Here is a 5,257-nt window from a genome sequence, read left to right as displayed (position 1 = left end):
CTCGGTGGGGGAAGGGCTTGGGGAGTCCTGGGGCAGAGCTGACTTCACCAACTGTGCTGGGGCTAAACACAGTTTAAGCCCGACGGTGCACCCCTCTGGGAGTGTCCTGGCACTGGGGCAACTTTCAGAGACCCTTCAAAGTTGCCACTGACACCTGCATCCCTGCAGCCTTCCCCAGGTGGGTGGGTGGTAACCCCTGTTGGTGCCTGGTGGGTTTCAGTGATTTCTCTTGACTGAGATCTCACAAACAGCATTTAAACTTCAAGGTGGTCCTTAATTTCTTCAGGCTTTGCACCCAAATTAAGAGCTTTGCAGAAGAGATGGATGGGCGGCTGTGTGTCTGTATTGTTGGCGTCACCCGTATAGCAGAAGCCTCTCAGCTCCACGCTTATAAAACAAAATCTATTTTGGGCTTCTGATGACCTGTGTATTAAAATGTGTAATCAGCAGTGTAGGAATGAATGACTGAATTTACTGAACTTCGTGGTTCTCACTTAATGGCAACATCTGCAATAACTGTCAGTAGCCCAGAAGGTAGTGGGCAGCAGCAACAGAGGAAAGGACTTGGGTGTAGCTACTGATTGATCAGATGGAGAAAGACTGGAGTTAATTAGTAGGGTTGTGGTGCTGTAGTAGCTGTAACGCTCCAGGAAATAGGCGGCAAACAAGGCCTTCTGGTGATATCTCTTATTGGGCCAACTGTCTAGTTCTGTGGTGCTCAACCTCTTGGCACTGTGGCCAACTGAGTGGTGAGGGATGGAGCCCCACACCCTGGGATGGGGGCTGCACGCCAGATCTAGCACACAGGGTCATGGTTCTTCAAGCTCCTCACAGACCTGGGAGGAATCCCACAGGCCAGATAACAATGCACTGGGGCGGGATCTGACCCACAGGCCAGGAGGATGAACACCCTGGGTACGTTAGACAAGAGATGTTGGACAAACTTGAAGGCTTGAAGTGCTCTTCTTCAGGACTTTGTGCCAGAAATCTTTTCATACGCTTCTTCCAAGCATGCAGTTCCAATAAAAGATATCGCTAGCAGAACCTTCCTTCAAGTTAACTAGGGTGTCTAAAATCTTAAGTCTGTTATAACCAGCTCTAACTTTGATGCTAACAGAGGTTCTGATATATATTAGGAAGACAATTTTTTGGCAATCTGGGAAACAGTGCACCTGTTGAAATTAGTCTCTTGTAGCCATGTCCTGTTCTGGCTCTGATTCTCAACCAGGGTACTGTGAGATCCTTTTAAGGGTGATGCATACCGTTAGGTGTGCAAACACCTACACATGATTCACAAGATTAAATTGAAGCAGAAGGGCAGGGCAGCATAGCAACTCGAGGTGCCCCTGCACATGCAGCAAGGCTGGTCTGATGCTCTGTAATTACCGTGCATCAGAGCAGGCTCATTTAATGGAGTCTGCTGGAGTGTGGTTATTACCACATCCAGCAGACTCCAGTGTCATGTGTATTAGTGTTCCCACACTGAAAAATGGCAGCGAGGGTGCTCTAACTAAAGCTTTTTCAGTGAGCTTTAGTTGAAAGGCCCTTGCTGCACAGGGATGCAGGTATGTGTAATGCTCCAGGCCACTCTAATTATTAAATTGCTCTCCCCACTCCCGGAGCATGTGTATAAATGCCCTTGGAGACTGACTTGTTCAGAAATGTATAAACTTTCATAGGTGAATGCTTTGTCAGATGCTATGAATGGACTTCAGAGAGCATGGGTACTAAATAGAAAGGGATGATGTAATTGAAATACTAAGGTTAAGGAGAGGGTCATTGCTGAGAGGTGAAGATGAGCTGAAGAGATCAGGAAGGATAAACTAAGTGGTTAACCCATTTTGGAGCATACGGGTTATAAAAGTTAGCCCATATAATGGGGTAAGAATCCATAATCTCTGTTGAAGCCATACTTAACACCATCCGGGAGTCTGTGGATGACTTCTTGTTCCATAATTTCATATTCAAGTCGTGTTTTTATAGTTTTGCTGTTTAAGAACAGCTCTGAGGTCACTTATGGAATGATCAGGGTCATTAAAGAGTTAAATGTCCAGGGAAGATTTTTGTGCGTCTCTGGAATTGGTTTTCAGATTGGTGTCCACTCATTCATTCATTCAGGAATCTGGCCAAGGTTCACAGCAAGGGGGCACTGGAAGCAGGTGAAGACATGCATGTGGTTGGTAGACGTGCTGGTGAATAAATGCCAGACTTGTGGTTCAGCAAGTTTGCTCTGTTTTGATGTGGGGAACAGCTGGCATCTGCCGGGGGAGAGGGAGGGGCGTGCATGTCTTGGAGAGAATAGGCAGTCTATTTTTGAGGTGATGTTTGAGGTTAGGGAACTGCCTGTAAACCAGGACAGGTTTGCCCCCCAAGGTTACCTTGAGGTGGTTTTCATTTTGCAGGTGGGGTTGGAGGTCATTAAATGTGTTCAAGTTGGGGATTGGAGGTGATGGCTTCTGTTGTCATTTTTATCGGATTGGTATTGTAGCGGGTCACAGCAGGGTCTGAGTCAGGCTATAACTTGAGTGGTTACAGTTCTGGGATTGGATAGTGAGTGTAGGAATCCTTGTCCAGATTCCCGAGGTGTGTATCCCGGTTGGTGGGATCAGAGCAGGTATACTTGTAGCACAGAGCTTGGCTATAAATGATGGACCTAGTGATATGTTTAGGCTGCAGGATGGCGGCATGGACGTGGCTGTAGCAATTTGTTTGTTTGTTTCTGATGAACTCGGAGATTTCACATAGGAATCCATAGTGTCAGGACCATTCTGACCTGTTGTGGTCTTTGAATTCTTTGCAACAGAAGAATTGCTTTAATTTGACTATGACTATGAATACCAGAATACTCATGGTCAAGAAACAAGTGAAAGCTAAGAGCTAGTATTTTCTGAGGGGCATGTTGAGTCTAACAAGGTTCTAGCTAATACCAAGTTGGGTTAAAGGCTTTTCCAGCCAGTGGCCAAGTACAGGATCTTGGATTTCAGTGAATGGCAGCGAGAGAGATTCTGATGTGTGAGGTTTGTTTGTTTGTTTGTTTGTTTTATTCCTCCCTAATTGTCAGTCAGCTAGGAGCAATTGTTTTAAGGGTCCCTGACTTGGGTGGAAGCTCAGTCACACAGGTCAGCCAGGGAATAAAGGAAGGGCCAGTGACTGACTGGAGCTTGCCTGCTTTAAAACAGGAAAAGGGAATTTGAAGAGGATCATCATGGGTTGTTTCCCCTACAACTAATATTAGGTCTGAACTAGCCATTATGCACTAGCAGCGTACTGGATAATTTGGGCAGAAATGTGACCACAGCTTGATCCATAGGAAAGACTAGTATGTGGATTTGTTTTTTTTAAAAAACAGACAACCCCCAAAAGCAAAAAATCTTAAAGTAATTCCTCTCTAATTGCTAGGTTTTTAGCTGTAGCCATGTCAGGCCAAGGACACAGGCAACTAAGGTTCTTTGAGTAGATGTGATATCTTTTATTAGACCAACTGAGTAGCTGGGGAAAAGTTCTTGGCAAGAACTCCAAGAAACCTCTTGGAGTCTCAGACCAGCAGAGACTCCCTATGCCTGACAAAGGGTGACTGCGCCTGAAAGCTTACTAAGAACTTTTTTCCAGTTACTCGGTTCTTTTCTAATTGTGCATTGTTATGTGGAGAACCCTCCAGTGGTTTTGATGATTCTTTAATAATACAGTGCTTTGTTTGAAGATGCAGGCTTTCCTGAGAATTGGGTCTAGGAAGTCCAGAACATGGGAATGCTGTCTTAAGGAAGCCTTTCAAACTCCTTTAGGTCTCACCTTTCTAATAATGTTGTTGCAAAAATATTTGGTTAAAGCAGAATTAAAACTGTAAATTACTTTTGTTCTGTGTGTTTTAAGGCAAGTGTTATATGAGAGAAGTTGATGAAAAGATATCATATTGATGCATTAATCAAAGACAAAGTCTCTACTACTAGAACTTAACCTAAATTAGATAAACAGTCATAGATGGTTTTCATCCTTAAACTGAGGTGTATATGAAATCGTAGGAACTACTTTTAGGGTACTACTTTTATTTTGTACTCTCACTTGGGAGAGTACAAAATTATTAACATAGTTTCAGGGGGGGGTTTCCTTACCATTTTACTGAAGAATCCTGACTTCAGAATATCCAAAACATTTATAGAATTTGGGCTTTGTAAAAATTAACTTGCATACAAGCTCAAGCAAAATAGATCTAATAGGTTAAAAATGGCACTTACTAGAGTTCATCTTCTCAGATCTGATTATTTGTCTTTGAAAGGCTTTGTGGAAATGTGCTTTAAGGAAAAATGTGGATGAGGAGAGGGGTAGACTGGGTAACAAAAATGAAGATGGGATAGCTACAGTTCGGAGCACAGGAAGAAAATGTATGTTAAGGTTTGGGTCTCTGCTGCTGGAAGAGATGTGTGCAAGGAGGTCTTTTTACCTGTGATGTCATATGGCTAAGAGTTGATACAACCTGATGTGAACTTAGAGCTTGTGCGCTATAGGAAGAATCTGTTTCACACATTCCCTCAGCCCCATTTGTATGGGCTTTAAAATCTGCATCAGATGACTATTTCTTCCGTTATTGCTTTACTAGGCCTCTCTGTAGCATTCACTTTGCCTGGGCTCCTTCTCATGTAACCGCTTTGACCCCCTGTCTTGCATCGGAGTTTATGAACATCATAATTAGGAGTCTACCTAAATTGTTCTGCATGTGGGCTATGTAGTGACTTTAATCTTGTTTTTAAGGCCCTTATTCTTCCTTCAGTTACATGTGTGTGCAAAAGTGACCTGTTCTAGCTCTCACACATTTAGCTCAGAGTTGAGGTTACAGTTTAGACCAGGGCTGGCCTACTGGCAGACTGTCGGTCACATGCAGCCCCTGAGAGATTGAACTGCAGCCCCCAGGCTCCTGATACAAGCATCGTTCCTTATGCTCTTCCTGCTGCTGCTGCCGTCCCTGGGCTCCTCCTCCCTCTTCCTGCTTCTGTTGTCTACTCCTGCCTCTACACTAATGCTCGTAGTATGGGGAGTAAGCAGGAGGAACTGTGCCTGCTGATTGTGAGTAAGAACCCAGACTTAGTAGGGCTCACAGAAACCTGGTGGGACCCTACCTATGACGGCAGTGGGCATTCGGGGGTACACCCTATATAGAAGAGACAGGACAGAGAGGAAAGGTGGGGGGGGGGTCGTGCTCTATGTCAAAGAGCACCTCACAACATCAAGGATTGGCTTCAGGTTAGAGGAGAGTTGGGCTGAG

At 44.5% G+C, this 5,257-nt stretch overlaps 1 protein-coding gene across 1 annotated transcript in view; it reads left to right on the top strand.

Moving 5' to 3' along the window:
* The first annotated feature begins 57 nt into the window (after positions 1-57).
* The window catches only part of TTC7B (tetratricopeptide repeat domain 7B), a 274,550-nt gene continuing 269,350 nt past the window's right edge, over positions 58-5,257 (top strand). Inside the window, exon 1 of the mRNA XM_025209742.1 lies at positions 58-178. The gene's annotated coding sequence lies outside the window, so the exon portion shown is untranslated. The remainder of the gene's footprint in view (positions 179-5,257) is intronic.

This window comes from Alligator sinensis, unplaced genomic scaffold (genome assembly GCF_000455745.1).
Source record: "Alligator sinensis unplaced genomic scaffold, ASM45574v1 scaffold281_1, whole genome shotgun sequence".
NCBI classification, from domain to species: Eukaryota; Metazoa; Chordata; order Crocodylia; family Alligatoridae; genus Alligator; species Alligator sinensis.
This window is presented reverse-complemented; position numbering and strand designations above follow the sequence as displayed.